The 15,424-nt window shown below is 35.2% G+C and overlaps 1 protein-coding gene across 33 annotated transcripts in view; it reads left to right on the forward strand.

Annotated features, from left to right (window-relative positions):
- Nucleotides 1-15,424, forward strand: part of LOC102160801 (uncharacterized) — a 1,256,521-nt gene that overhangs the window by 484,378 nt on the left and 756,719 nt on the right. The gene's annotated exons all lie outside the window — the stretch shown is intronic.

Raw genomic sequence — 15,424 nt, forward strand, 5'->3', positions numbered from 1 at the left:
ATAGTAGAAAAAATAAAAATCTTAAAAAAAAGTAAAAGCTAAGCAGTATGTATTGGAAAAAACTAAATTAAAAAAAAAGTCCACAGTGTAGAGTGAGCTTGATGTACCTTACAAATCAGTGGTGGTACAGGACTAAGGATGCCAGCTTAAAAATATGGATTTTATGTGTGTGAAATATACAATTATTATAGATTATTATGTTTGAGTATGAGTAATCCAAGAAGAAAGGACTGTATGCACACTAGAGACAAGGAATCTTATAGAACACTGCTATAATTGTTCAAACACAATAGTTTTGGAATGTTGATTATGTTGACTTTACTATGTGTAAATAATCATTGATTTATGGTATGTGCAGATCTTTGGTATTTGTTTTTAGAAGTCACTTCATCCTTACTCTATGTTCTTTTTAATAACAAAAAGCACTTTATAATGATATTATCTCCTTGATATAATGACATTCCTTGAGTATTAAGCAATTTAAAAAATAAACCACAAGGTCATAGTTAATGTCTAAGATGTTAGGACCCTACCTGTGAATACCATTGCTAGTAGCAACGAGGTCATTTTTGAAGTATCCTCTTATCTTGAATATTTAGTCACTATGGTTATTGCCAGTGCCCCTCATGTGTGGAAGCAGAGCAAATAAATTTAGGGGCACCAAATAGTCCCATAAAGGTTCTATCAAAGTTGCCTGGAGATAGAGCTATATTGGGGGAATGTTGACCTGATATGGTTAAGTTAGAGGTATGTTGTCTTCTAAAAGTATTTCTGGGTTTTTTTTTGTTTGTTTTTTTTTTTAACAGTGGTGATGGTAACAAAAAATCAAAGGGATGTAGAATTTATTTAATGACAAACCTATGAAAACTTATAGATATGAAGAATGCCTGAAAATAGGAGAAAGATAATCATCTCCTAGTGGGAAGTGTTGCTTTGCTGATTCTCAAGTTCCTTTTGCAAACATACTCAATATCCAGTGAATCTACCTTATTGCTATAAGGACACATCACATTCTTTAACAAGCCAATTCTGAGTGTTTCTACACATGGGTAGAGAGTTGAAATAAATCTTTCTGTGTATGACAAAATCCTCAGCATACTCCTGAGAAAATTCTGTAGGATGACTTAATCAGAGGTCAGTTGGAGGCACTGAATGAATCTGACTGACCATCCTAAGTAAGATTTGGCTTCAGATCTGAAGTCCTGTCCCCACTGCAATCATGAATTATGCACAACATGTCAATACAGCCTTGACCAGGTGACTAATTCCTTCCCATTATGGTAAATTTACCTGCCTGCCCAGCCAGGAGATTTACTGTCAGAGAGTAGGCATTCAATGAAGATGTGTTAAGCAATTGAACAAGTTTGATAAAAGGATCATGGAACACGTCTTTCTAGGAAGGAAACTGAAAGCTTTGAAGACACAGATTATGTTTTCATGTCTTCTCCCAGTGTAAAACCATTATTTTGGATAGGTAAGGAGAATGTACTATCAAGAAAGAAAAATCTATAATATTATTTTTGTGGCCCATGACTGACATTTTCAGACAAATTGCCACCTGAGTTGTGATAGACCTCTTCTTATAAAGAAGATTGTATTTTGCAATAAATTCACTAGTCTTATTAAAAGATTTAATATAACTTTTGAAAAAGATAAATAATTCAAATCAGTATTTTAAAAACTGGGTATTTCTCAGTTTAATAAATACAATAATATAGATAATAATGAAATTATGGAAGTAATCATAAGAATGAAATCATAGAAGTAAGCATGAACAACTTGATGGCCTTGTAAAAAAAAAATGAAACTGTGTCAGGAAAGTACCCAATAATTCTAAGGAAGACACCACAAAGAAAAGGATTATGACACCGAATAATGAATATTTTTACAAATACATATACATATACAATACATATATATACATGCAAGTCATACATATGTATATACACATATGTACATGACATAATCAGCCATGTTTTTATACATAATGCTAAAATAAAGTAATATTACAGTATTACTCAAAATGATTGGATCAGATTTATGAGTAAATGGATGACTAAATCTTGTGTATAAGAAATACATCCTTTGTAGCAATTGGTGTTGACAAAGTATGTCTATAAATATGTTTGTGAATCCACAGCCTGGCTAAAAGGAAGGTGTGTCTTAAACTTTCCTATTATCAGTAATAGGACTGGTCCAATGGCAAAGTCAGTGACGAAGAATGGCCCTGTTGTTATATACCAGTGATCTACACTATTGATATGTTTTTACTTTCATTATGTCTCATAATGGTGAGAAAACAGTGTAGTAAGTTCTACTATTTTTGTATAAGAATTTTTACATAAAGTAGAAGTCATGTCAACCTTGAAAGAATATCATATTTTTATAATAGAATTTTTTTTTGTCTCTCTCTCTCTCTCTCTCTCTCTCTTTTTCTTTTAGGGCTACACCCATGGCACATGGAGCTTCCAGGCTAGGGGTTGAATTAGAGCTGCAGCCACTGGCCTGCACCACAGCCACAGCAACACCAGTCCGAGCCATGTCTGCCACCTACACCACAGCTCACAGAAACACCAGATCCTTAACCCACTGAGCAAGGCCAGGGATCAAACCTGAGTCCTCATGAATACTGTCAGATTTGATTCCACTGAGCCACAACAGGAACTCCTATATTATAATTTTAAATAGTGACATGATCACATAGACAAACATAATAACCTTACAATTCCAATTAGTAAAATTCAAAATGTTTAGAGAAATATGGGTATAATTCTATGGACCCTAAATATGAATAGTTAAAAATGATATGTCTATAAAAATTAATTTTGATTTATAATTTAAAATAGCTATAGTAAAAAAGGCAAGAGGTATGGATGTTACCAGTGTGTAATTAGTGTGTATGTAGGCCATGTTTTATCCACACCTTTACATGATTGGGAAGACTCCTGAGGTGCAAAATTTAGGGCAAGAAAAGGAATAAGTCATTGGGAAAATGTATTGTTATGAGAAAAAGAGGGGAAAAAACCAAGATTATCAATGCTTTATTGCTTAACTGTGCTTTTTCAAAGAAAAAATTATTTCTATGAAAGAAAGTATAGTTCACATAGGTTTCATAACTAAATGAAGAGGGTCACTGAAGTGGGAGGGAAGCTATATATGAAGAATGATAGAATTGAAGGTGCTTGCACTGAAAAAAAAAAGAGTAAAATTTGACAACAGAATTATAGTTTTCAAAGTTTGAAAATCAGGCCTGGGAAAATACAGTTTAGTTATTCATAATAGTCTATATAATATAATAGAGTGCCAAGTAAGCACATTTTTGACTTATAAAAGCCAGTGTTTATTAGTGTTGGAAAGGATTTGCAAGTAAACAAGATCTCCTTCACCAAAAGTCTGTCAGCAGAACACTCAACAGGGAGAAAAAGATCTTTGGAAGACAAGATCCCTGTTAAGAACCCTTTCATTTCTCCTCCTTGAGGATACTATGAGGTTAGATGATACCACAAGGACAAGTCATTCTATGAAACAGAGCTGGAGATAATGGTTCCACTAATGAGGACTCAGAAGTCAAACACATTAAACTGAATGAGGGTCTAGTAAACCAATCTCCGACTCCAGTTTTCAGAATTCAGTCACACAAAGATGGACACACAATGGAAAGACCAAGATGGGGCAGGAGCCCAAATGACTTCAAGAATGCTTGCTGAATTGGAACATTCAGGAGTGGAATTCTGCCTTCCTTCACAGAAAGAATGGAACATTAGTGTTAGTGCTTTTTGTGAAAGAAGTATGAAATGGACTGAAATATTTCACTTGGTCCAGGGACTGAAGCAAGTATTAGACACTTTAGGTTCCTACATTCTCAAATACAGATTTAATGAAAATTATAATAAGGGATTTTCAGTTTACAGGGAATAAAATGAGAGCTGATCAAGTAAATATTTTAATATACTCCTTTTGCAAACTACAGGTGTTATACTAATGCCTAAAAACTAGTTTTAGATATACTTCAAAATTTATTGAGCATTTGTGTATACTAAGTGACTTACATGTATCATCTCTTTTGGTTTATCTTTTGTATTAACTCTGTGAAGCAGAAATGATTATTGTCATAATTTTGACAAATAAGAGAACTGAGATTTAAAGTGGTTAAGTAATTAGTACAAGACAGAGCTGAAAAGTGGCATGGCCTGTAACCAGTAATCTGTAGGTGATACTGGTATCCTACTGATGTTGAAAATCAAACTGCTCTGAATTGTGGCTTTGGGAAACAAAGAAATAGAAACCGACTCAAGAGGCCTGTGTGCCTTTTAGAAGGCTGGCAGTAAATGTGGCACCAAACTCTGGATCCAATCAAATGTTTGGTACTGTCCAACCTCCCATATGGTTGGGAGGTCTGGATCTGTCACAGATGTCGCAGGCAGCTTCCCGCATCACCTGCAAGACATATGTGACATAAATGGGAAAGCAAGATTACTAAAGTATGCCCCCAGCTGGGCCTGTAGCTGTGAAGCAAAGATCAGCACAGCAGCAAGCATGGGAACTGGGCAAACACGGGGGATGGTTCACTTTAAGGCCCTGAGTCAGCTGCTCAACAGTGAACTGAAATAGGGACACTACAAGTAGGCAGGGCTGGCAAAAGAAAAGCTCCAAGGACACACTGAATCACAACTTCTAACAATGTGGCATGGCTGTGCAAACAACATCAGACAGGCCAAACTTAAATGCAAAAAATCAAAGACTGAGTGACTCATTTTGGGCAAATGTGTCTGGCAGCCTAGAAGGAGGAAAGGCAGGGCTGCAAGTACAATATGCTCTACAGACAGAGGAGAGAGTCCCAGCCCAAAGACAGTTTCCATGTGTACAAAGTGTGGAAAATCTGAGACATGCACTGGGCTCTTCAGCCACATTCTCACCCTTGGAAAGAAATCAGCCCGCAGAAAAATCTCCAATTTAAATGACAGCAAAATGTATGCTTGGAATTATCTGACCAAATTAGCAACCGAGATATTCTAGGGACTTAATTTGCACATTGAGTTTTAATAGTATTATATTTGTATAGCAGATTATATAACCAAAAATGTTAATGGTAAAATGATTTTATTTGACTGGGAAATTGGCACCTCGGCTAATTGCCTGAAAAGGAGCCAATTTTAAAATTCAGATGCTGTTTGAATGAATTGGTATTGGCTGAATTAGGATTTATTGTGTAAAATACAGTTTTTAAAAATAGCCTAAGGAAAGAAAAGAGGGCTCAATGAATTAAGTTTGTGTACTTCACCATGTTTGGGGATAGGTTTCAGGATGGAACAAATAAGACCATGAGAGGAGAATATTGCGGTGGAGGTAGAAGTGGAAGATGAATGAATGGTCTGAATTGGACATGCTGTATGAATGTGGATGTGGTCAAAGTAAATAGAAGATCGGTTTCTCATCTATCTGCCGTTTAGCTAGGTAGCAAATCTCTACTAAAATACTTGATTACCTTTTTACAGATGACTTCCTGTTTTACGTGCTTATTTCACATAGATGATGAAGTGCCACACATATTTAGGGATGGCCATGTCTTTGGTATGGTATTTAGAGTACTTGAAACATTAAGAAGTTTCAAAATTTGCAATATAATGCTGGTGATGACTTTTCTCATCATGAAATTTATTAGCTGTAACTGGCCAAAGCTCAGTAAGAAGTAAGACTGAGTGGTAGTTACTTTCATGAGAGAAACCTTTGCTAATAATGAACTTTTTATTGTTTTAAAAATATCTCCAGTCTTAGCCAATTATAATGCTCTTATTATGCTTATTTAACCCCACCCCCTTTTTCTGAAGAAGCAAACCTTGTAAGTAAGAGTTGAAATTTCCCTTTTTATTTATGAGGGTACAGCCTCTTCTTATTACATGCCTTCAGGATGTGGAAAGCCCAACATTTCCCTAGAAAGTCAGGCCTTTTCTTCTCCACCCTACCCCCTACCAGCCCTACTTTTTAAGACAACGTCTTTGAGTTGCCATAGACCAACTGTGAGTGTTAAATGAATATCTTTGACAAGAGCTAAGTCTTTTGGGCATTGAAATAAGGTTTCCCCCCTCTTTTGGCATGTAAAGATTGAGAGTGTGCTTTGACACCAATAGCAGAGGATGTGAGCAAGGCAACTTTCAGAGCATCAGAAGTGTCAGCAGAGGGAAAAATCAGCACAAGTAAGAAAACGTGAAGGTAATTTTCCCACCTATAGTATTCCATGAAGTCAGTTAGTTGCCAGTCTTGGCTGATGGAGCCTCCTTCCCTGTTGTTAAATGCCACATAAACTATCTGTCAGCCTTTAGGGCTGTTCAGTTCTCCTACACAGAAATACAAAGGTGGAGACAAAAGCAGCAATGCATTGAGCTCAAGTAAGATTTTTTTAAAAATAGTATTTCATACCTCATTCATAAGTGTATATTTGGGGGGAATTTTCTGCAGATATCTTAGCTAAAATTCCAACTGTGTTTATTGAATTTCTTCAGGAGATGAAACAATTCATTTCTATGTAAAGAAGCATTTTCTCCTATTATTCTGTTGTTTTTATTTTAGATTTGGAACTGAAAAAAATATAATTATATTTCTGTATTTTTGAATGTATTAAAAATTTCATTGCTATGCTGAAATTTCTTGAAGCTTTTTATTAATATATAATATGCATAAATGAAAGTATATCTTAAGTGTAGAACTGGTGATTTTTTTCCAAACACACATCCATGTAGCCACTGCCTAGGTTAAGAAATAGAAAAGTACTCATGCTAAGTTTCTCCAATAGTTGCATTTTCCAAGTGCGTTCAATTCAGAGGCTTTCCAAATATTAAAAAAAAAAAAAAAAGTCGTGTCCTTAGAATGGCAACACCTGTACCCAAACATTTATTTTTCTCAATATATTCCCTAATAGCATTACCAAATAATTTTCATTAATGTTTAATTCATTGCACATAGCAACCTGTATAACTATAGGAAAGGACATAAATTAGCATTGCAGAGTATGAACATTTGCTACATGGCAAAACTGTTCTTTTTGGCAACCATTTTGCATTTTTAAAGCCACAAGCTCTGCTTAACAGAGTTCCAAACAGAGAAACAGCAAAATGGGAGGAAGGCACTAAATGAAGAAAGGCTGAGGGGTTAAAATCATCATTGGATGATTTCACCACTGCTGCCCCATATTCACACTCTCGGCAAATGAATGAGAAGAGTCCCATGTGGGATTACAAACTTGCTGGGAATGGCTCAGAAACCTTCTGCTCTACTGGGGTTTGTAAGTAGTTTCTAAGAACTGATTTTGATTGGATTGTTTTATTTTTCTTCTGGCAAGAAATGTTTTCATCTCTGCATATCCCTCTCCCTTTTCTCTTCGGTTGGTTTGATGGTAAAACCTTTTACAAGACCCAGACACAAGTCATCTTTTCTGTGAAGCCTTCCAGATTACCCTGCCTTGGTCCCTGCCCCTTCTTGGATTGTGGGGCATTGTCCTCCCTGACAATTTGTACAATACTTTAGAGCCATAGTAAACCCTCACAGTCTCTGCCACTCACTCATTCACTAGGTTGTGAGCTTTTAGATGGCACAGATTATGTCTTTCCATCTTTGTACATAATTGTCCCAGGTTGCTTTACTTATTATACCTCTGCTGCTTCTAGTCTGAATGTAAATGGAAACTCAGCTCTAGGTGTGAAACCATAGGCAGACCTACAGGGGAGGGTGAGAATACCACAGTACCTCATCATCTAGAGTTCTCTACTATCATCAGAGTTGTTTCTTTAGACTGACCTAATACTGTTTAGTCAGCAACCCACTACCAAGCACCCACCGACCCAGACTGTCTTGTTAAGAATCATAATGAATGGAGAGTGATAGAATTTTTCATTAATCTGTCTTCTAAAAAACCTGTATTCTAGAAAAATAACTGTCTGGATCTTGTAAGTTAAGAGTAAAATAAAAGTCCATTCCCCATAATCATTTTAAGTTGACGAACACTTCTTTTTCTTCCTTTTTTTAAAATAAAAAAACAAGCAATGCGAATACAAACTACAACCTTATTAAAATCATCAAAAGAAAAGGAAAAGGAAAGAAGTGGCTGAAATGTGTTGCTCTTCCCTAGGGTCCTAGGTGGCCTCTGTCTTTTTCTCCCTTTTTGAGGTTAGAGATACTTTTTCCTTCATTCCGTCTTTTAAAATTTTATTTTCCAGAGGATAGATGGTCATATGTGATAATCACAGTGTCTCCTCTGGAAAGTGTATTACAATTTTATTAGTAAATAATATTTTACTGTTTGAAAATATTGTAAAGTTATGTGGCAATTTGAATATATTCAAATAAATATAGCTGTATTTATACATGACAGCATTGCCTTGTCAATACTAGAAGTATGGTGTACAAGACAGACTATCAAGGTTTAATTCTGACTTCCACTTAAAATGCATTTGCTCTTAGGCAAATTATTTAACCTTTCATTTATATAATTGGGTTAATAAAATACATCTTTCAGGTCATTGTGAGAATTAAATGTGTCAGTATATGTAAAAGTCTTATAAAAATGCATGGCACATGGTAAATGTTTCATAAATAATAGCCATTGTATAATAATAACTATCATTATATTGTATATAATATGCTAGCACTAATAATAAATAATTAAAAACAAAAGGAACAAGAGATATCAAAATGAAACATTTGAGTGTTATAAATAAGAATGATCTGCCTATACTTAACAGCTAGATCTTTCAAGTTCTTGAATAATATTAAACAGAAAAAAAGGTTTTCTTTATTCAAGAATCGTAAACAGCAGTTGTCGTTGAGAGCAGAATTCCTCTATTGTTCTTTGTTATTTTCCTTTCAGATAGCCAGGTATGTTTAATAGCTACTCAGATATTAAGTGTATAAATATTGTATTAAACAATTATTATTTAAGTGGACTATATAAAAGAGTATCATTTCAATGACATTTTGTGTCCATGGGTAAAATATTTTTGTATAATAATTAATGAAAGTTCTAGGCATTGGTAAATTTTACAATAGGATTTGCAACACAGTGATGATATGGTAGCATAATCAAGATCATGTGTCTTAAAAATAGAAACTTAAGTAATTGTTCTCAGATTGTTCTGTGACCTTAAAAATAATTTAGACAGCATTGGTGGTTTGGCATTTTTGGCTACCATGTTTTACCCATTTCTTTCTTTCTTTTTTATTTTATTTAATTTTATTTTATTTTTTGCCAGAAATGCCTTTCTTCCAAGTTTTCAGATATGATAATTTGCTTTCCAATTAGAGATGTGATGACTTCTGTAAGAATGATCTAGTGTGATTTTATCCAGAGAATGAATTGCTGGTTACCAGTAGATGCCTCATATGCAATGTACCATTTCTGAAAGGTAGTAACACCAGAATACTTTGTTGAAACCCATAGATAAACCTTATACAAAGGTGAATAAAATATTTAGAAATTATAAGTTGGCTTATAATGATGTATAATGAATATCAAAGACCACCATTTCCTAGTATAGAACTAATGGCATTAAGCAGAATTAGTTCTTCCTATTTCATAGTTCTAAAAATAGACACTATGATTAAATCATCTGAGATTAAAAACAAATTTAAACATACTTTCCTAAAATATTCATCTTAGTAGGCTTTTCTAGAAAGTGCACGTTACTGGTTTTCAACTCACAAGGTTTTCAACTCTCAAAAATTTTATGTTAAGTGCATTTGAAAGCAAATAACTAGTAATTATTATTGACCTTTTTACAATGGTCAGAATCTGAAGGTAATAAACTATGTTTAAGTCTTTAAGGAGCTGAAGTAACTAAAGAGAATCATCTTAATTAGGATAATTTCATTGTGCAGTTACAAATGTTGATTTTTAAAGCATTTATTTTGCCAAAAGAAAGGGGGAAGACAAGGGAGATACATGCAAGCAGACAGAAGCAATAGAGCAACATGCTTATATAACTCATAATATTTCAGATAAATGTGCTCCCAAGAGAAGCCCATTCAGATATGTGAAAGGGTGAAATTACATTGAGCCAGTTTAAGGTGGGAGTGGGTTTCATTGCAAGTGGGACTAGATCATTACTGTTGATGACAAGGTACTGTTATTTTGACTGAGAATATCATTAGGGAATATATTACTTAAACTGGTGAGCTTTTTATTTAACTTACATCAGTTTCAGACTTGGGGGTTGTTACGCGTGCTTTCGGTCATTGCTAAAACTCTTACTGTTTTTCTGGGAACCACATCTTCCGTGCTTTTTCAGCCCTCCCTCTTCTGCCTCCTCTTTCCTTGAAGTGTTTCTTTTGTTTGTCTCCATTACACCAGCGGGCAGGGACACAGTGTTTCTGCACAGTGGGAGTTGGCAATCTCCGAAGAGGCTTTCCAGCATTGCTTTTTAGACTGAAATCATTACAATCTTCAATAGCTACTTGGATTAAAAAAAAAAAACTAGCACATTATTATTCTCAAAACCATCTCAATGTATAAAGAGGCTATTTGCTTGGTCTTCCCACCTCTCCCCCTTCTCTCCCGCCTCTGGCAACCCCTGCTCATCCTGCTCCTTGTCTCTCTGGATGTTTTTCCTTCACACCCAAGTTTGGTTTGTCTGGTTCTGATTCACTAATTCTATTCAAATTGAGTATACAAATGCATTTTTTTCCATGTTGGTTCTGAATATTTTTGCACTGCTTATGCAAAGGATGTAGTCAGATATATCTTACATTTACTGATATTTAAATTATTACCTTGGAGAATGTGAAATATACTAGCACTGACCCAAGATAATATTTTCAAATCCAAGAGTTATTAACATAAATTAATTGGAGAGTTGCTTTAGTAATAACCCTGCAAGTAATTTTTAAGTATGTAGGAATTCTAGTTTATAGTTATTTATGTATCAAACACTATTACCCTCTGTTTTTCTCCAAGTTCCTAGTGCCTACTTTTCACTAGTAGTAACATTTGTTTATGTACATGCCCACGAGTGACCTGAAGTGCACAGTGGAAACTCAGGGCGTGAGCAGCCGTTTGTAGTCTCTTCACCCTGTGAAAGGGCTTAACGTAGGTGAACACATAATATTTCCAACAGGGGTTTGTGTAATGTCGTCATAGGATTTATTTGTTCTCTTTGGTGAGCATAACTATAAATAATGAAAGGGAATGGCATGAATAAAAGGGAGAGTAATTTATGTACTTTATCAAAGCAGCATAACCAGTTTATATCCTGCATCCTATTCAGATGAATGTGTATTTAAATAAAATAAAAATAATATAATGTTTTTCATTGTTAGGTAAATGGAAAAATGCACTAAAAAAGAAAATATAACAAACATGTAGTAATTTGTTATGGATGTTTCTTATTTTGATGCCTTTTAAAGTAAGTACTCAGCTAAATGAGTTAGAGTGTATATGTTCTTACTGGAAGCTATAGTTCTCCCCGGACAAGCCAGAGTTCCCTGGGGGGTGTGGTCTGTCAGCAGTGCTCCTCTGTCTTTCCACCTGTAGTCATCACGCCTCAGATACAGCAACCAGAAGAGTTAGTGATGTTTTTCTTTGCTTGTACTATTCCACTTTATCTTTATTTATCCCTAGTCCACTTTGCCTTTGTACCAGATTAGAAATAATTGGTTAAAATTATGAGCACAGAGTCAGAGGATTTCCCTCCTTTTGTTAGATTTTAATTTTACCTTTCAGACTTTTTATACAACAGGAACAAATGCCAAGTTTACCTAAGAGCAGGTTTTAAGAATACAACTCACCAACATTTTTTATGTTTCAAAATTCTGTGTGTAATTCAAGGTCTATGTTAAATAACATTTTTTCCATGAAGCTTTTTTGAGTTATCTTGGACAGACTTCTGCTGTCTTTTGAAGCTCTATGGCCCAATGTTTATACTTCTTTCACAGCACATGTTAAGCCTCTTCTCGCATCATAAATATTTGTGCAGCATTGCCTCTCTCCTATTGTTTCTAAATTCCTTAAGGAATAACATAATGTGTCCTTTTTTATTTCAAGCTCCTTCAAACTCCTCACTCAGTACTTTATACACTGATACTTGTTGAACATATGACTAAAAGAAAATGACTATAGTTTATGATCTCTTTCCTGTGTTGCTTAACCTCCTATGTCTGTACATCTATTAGAAAAAATAAAACAGTAATTATGGCATTTATCATAAAAGATTGATATAAAATAAATCAGTGATTTTTATTATTTTCAGATCCAGAAAAATACATCTATATTAATATAGAAGTATTATAGGTGAAATTTTCTTACTAAAAATAATCAGGAAAATTTAGTATAGCTTGCCTTTCTCATGTTCTGCCAATAGAACGAAAATGTGAAATAGAGTGAATAGTTCAACTTCAGTACCATATCTGCAAATTAAAACTCTTCCAAATGCACCAATTGCTCGAAAGGTTATAAATGATGTCATTTGCACCCATATAGGGAAAGGCTCTTGCCTGACTTTTCAGATCTATTTACAGAGATCCAAAATGTTCTGCCTATTTGTTTATCTAAAATATGTTCCTTTGTGAATGCCAGAAAGGAATTGCTACTATAATCCCAGGTATCAATCTGCTTCCTGTAGGATATTGCCTTATGATCCCTGCTTGGTCTCCTTTATTTTTTTATAATCCCAAACCCTAGAGGCATCATTTCAGCCTAAGTCAGTGATTTAGAGGCTCTCATACTTTTATTTATAAATGTGTATGCCATAAAAAGTTACATAGCCCAGAATATAATGAAAACTGGTCACAAAATTTTGATTTGAAAATCACAAATATGTCCTAGTAAATATAGATTCTGCCTAGCCGTTTATTTTCTTGGTACTAGAGTTGCTGCCTCCTTGCATATGTCTGCACTAAGTTCAGATCCATGATAACATGTGGGAATTGGATTTCTGTGAGTCATGCAACACATTCAGCATATTGGTTAATAGGCTGCCAACTTTCCCAGTCATTCTTTCTTTTTGAGCAAAATCTAGGCCAAATGTAAGACCTAAAAGAGTTGCCTTTGGTCTGAGCATATAATAATATGTGCCATGACTTTGTTCTCCTTGGGTCGTGATGGAGGATCTAGTATTAGATTGTGAGGAAGAATGCAGTGAACTAACCTTTCTAGAAACTTACCAGGTGCTGTATAGGTATTATCTCATGTCCATACCCAAGCAACTCCATATAGTAGCTAATAAGAGTTGGATCAAAAATTAAATGCTGGTCTCTCTGACTTTGATTTGTTGGAAGAGTCATTATTCCTGAAGTCAATTTTGACTAGCTGCTTCCAGGAAATGGAGAAAGGCTTTTGTCTATTTAGGGTTAGAGTCTACTCTGCAGATATCACTTTATTTGCAAATGAATAGATGGAGAATGCCCAAAAGCAGGCTTAATGGAGGGAGGGGAAGAAGAAAGAAAGGAAGAAAGAAGAGAAGAAAAGGAGGAAGGGAGGAAGAAAGAAGAAAAAAGAGTGAAGTAAAGGGATGAAAGGGGATTGGGGGAAAGGGAAGGAAAGATAAAGCTAACAAATTCTTTGAAACATGCTTTTTTTTGGTTGAGATAGGTTAAATAAGACCTACTGTTTTTGATTTAAATACATTAGTTTCAATTGAAGCACTCACGCTGACATAATAAAAGTGTTTTAAGGTAATGAATCATTATTTTAAAGGTCACCAATTAAACTCCTTCCTCTGAATAATTTTCCACCTGCCATTCTGCAAGTGGACAGCCCCACATGCACAGCTTTATCAACTTGGACTGTGGTCTCTCATGGTGCCTAAAGGTGGAAACAAACATACTTTCAAGCCTTCTAGATCTGTGACTAAACTTTGTCACTCAGAAATATTTAGATGTGTCTGGCATTAGAAGTAGTTTTCTTTATCTCAGTTTTCATGTGCTTCTAGGATATGTCTTAGAATTGGCAGCAGATGAAAGTAAACTATTTTCTATCCTGTCTTGGAGACTTAATTTTGCATTTTATATACATACATGCTTTTAGGGCAATATTTGTTTCATACTATTTATTGTAGTTCAGGTACTCATTCTCCTATGATGATAAGCAGGACCCAGAGATAAGCCTGGCTGAGCTTTGTGTCCAGAAGCCTAGAATAGCCTAGGCCAAGCTGAAACATAGATCTGGGCCTCAGGGAGGAGAACCCAGCTGATGGAGATGAAGAGAAGAATTCTACAGGGGTAACCTCAACCAGAAATCCAGCTTAGTGATGAAGTTAGGGGCAGATCTGGATTTTGTGGTATCCAAAGCTTATACAAATATGTGGGGGCAGGAGCTTCCTTTTTGAGAAAAAAACATTAATTTTAACTTCTCAATGTAAATAAGAAGAAAGACTCTATGGGCAAATTGCATTTCTCACTCAGGGCCACGGAAAGGGCTTGTGCAAATGAGGGACCTTGAAGCTTAAGCTTCCTATAAAATTGCCTCTGAAGTAGAGATAGTCTCTAGAGATTAGACATAGGATGGACCTAGCTACACAGCAAAGGACTTGAGACCAGGACCCAGAAGAAGATTCAAAACAGATCCCGGGAGAGGCAGACAGTGGAAAGATAAAATGTCCAATCAGAGGAGGCAATAGCAATGACTATTTATGGTTCACCCATGGTCTTCTGGGGGTCAGGGGAGATATTTAATGTCATTCTGGGATGGACAACGAGCATGGATATGCCCCAGTGTTTTAGGATTAACCACCACAGGAAAATCATGGTTCTGATATGTGTTTCATGACTGATCATAATCACTCAAAGTATGTCTGAAGTCTAAGGTTTGTATAAAAACAAAGAAATAAAGTTGTGTTACTGCCCCACAGGAGCTTGAAATATGTAACAATAGCATGGGGGAAAAAATTACTGGTAGTTTTCTAACAGCTTGTACCTTACCTAATATTAACCCGCTGGGCATATTGGAGCTGTAAGGAATCTGGATGCAATAGTAAGCTCTGGTTGAAAAAATTGCACAGATCAATAGCTTGCATTACTGTAAAAATCCTTCTGGGCTTAAAACTTTATTTTCTTGTATTATGATAGAAACCCTGAAGAGCAAGAATGAGGGCTAATCAAAGAAATAGTAGAAAGCAGCATATGTGTCCCAATACATGATGGTCTCCATCAAGGACATTATGGGTTCTACACTGAAAGCTATATAGTAGTGGAATTTGGTTTTTGAGTCTTAACTCTCCACAGTGCTATTTCAGGATGTGTTTTAAAAGATTTTTCTAGTAACCAAGTAAGTTTAATGACATAGTTTAAACTAGAAACAATAATGTTTTGCAATAGATTGTGTCTTTGTGTGTATATGTGTGTGTACCCATATATGTAGTTATATTATTTGTTTCTCTTTTAATGTTCCACTTCAAACACTTGGAAATTAATCATCTGAGTTTTCTCTTGGAGTATAACAATT

The sequence above is a fragment of the Sus scrofa genome, chromosome 1 (genome assembly GCF_054392235.1).
Source record: "Sus scrofa isolate SSC_HxYL_T2T_F1_AM1 chromosome 1, Sscrofa_HxYL_maternal_Yorkshire_Landrace_v2.0, whole genome shotgun sequence".
NCBI classification, from domain to species: Eukaryota; Metazoa; Chordata; class Mammalia; order Artiodactyla; family Suidae; genus Sus; species Sus scrofa.